This window comes from Chrysochloris asiatica, unplaced genomic scaffold (assembly GCF_000296735.1).
Source record: "Chrysochloris asiatica unplaced genomic scaffold, ChrAsi1.0 scaffold00242, whole genome shotgun sequence".
Taxonomy (NCBI): Eukaryota; Metazoa; Chordata; class Mammalia; order Afrosoricida; family Chrysochloridae; genus Chrysochloris; species Chrysochloris asiatica.
Genome location: NW_006408760.1, coordinates 3475595 through 3476701, shown reverse-complemented (window position 1 = coordinate 3476701; position 1107 = coordinate 3475595).

Genomic DNA, 1107 nt, shown 5'->3' with positions numbered 1-1107 from the left:
TGAACTGCCAACCTTGCAGTTCAAACGGCTTTGCAGTCTGGCACATTAACTCACAGTGTCACACCAGGATTTCATATTACTATTATGTTATTAGTAATATATTATGATTATATAAAAAGGAGAGGCACACTACTGCTGAATGTTTAGCAATTGAAAACCTTATGAATACTGAAACTCAAAGGGAACACATGAGCAGGCATGTAAGCTTGCTCTACTGGTTGTTCTACTGGTGAGTGGAAGAGGGGAAAAGGCAGCAATGAAGAAATGGGCTGAGTTCAACCATGTTCCACAGACTCCCATGAACCTAGAGATGAGGGAGAGAAGAGGAAGGGCTGGTTGGTCCAAAATATGGTGAGACCTGGGGACACCTGCGCCTATGGACAAGGACATAGCCACAGAGGGCTAGAACTGAGAGTGAAGCATCCAGCTGATATGAATGAAGTGAGAGGGGTCACCTTGATAGCTTGATCGTCAGAATTAGAATAAAGGAAATGAGGGTAAATTGCTACAATTTGATGAACTTGACCTATACTCATGGAGGTAGTAACTCTAAATACCAACAGAGAGGAAGGAATCTTCACATCAATTATCAATGCTATTCCCTCTGTACATAGGGTAGATAGGGTCAGGCAACTTACACATTGGCTACCTAAAATGAGGGGGCAATAAGGCATGAAGTGACTGGCTTATAATCTTACAAGGAGGAGGTTAATTTAATATAGTGTGTGTGGGGGGAGATGGAGTCCCCGCTGAATAATTTTCATTTTGTCCAGGTGGGTCTGGCTAAAAGAGATGGGGATAAGACTCTTATGATTCAATAATGAGTAATTGTTATCATGACTAATTACAACTCACAATAATAATGGTAGAAGTTTTATAACAACAATGGGGTAGTAGTTAATCTTACAGTCCAGAAACAAAAGACCCTAGGACCATCAAGGGAGAGGAGCACAAGCAGAATGTGAGACCTTATCCAGAGAAGCAGCGACACTAGAGATGGAGGCAGAGAAGCAGACATGGAGAGAGGGGGCAGCTGAGGACTCCAGATTCATGGGAAATGAAGGACTAAGAGCTAGCGGCCAGGAGGGCAGACTTGCAGAATGTGCC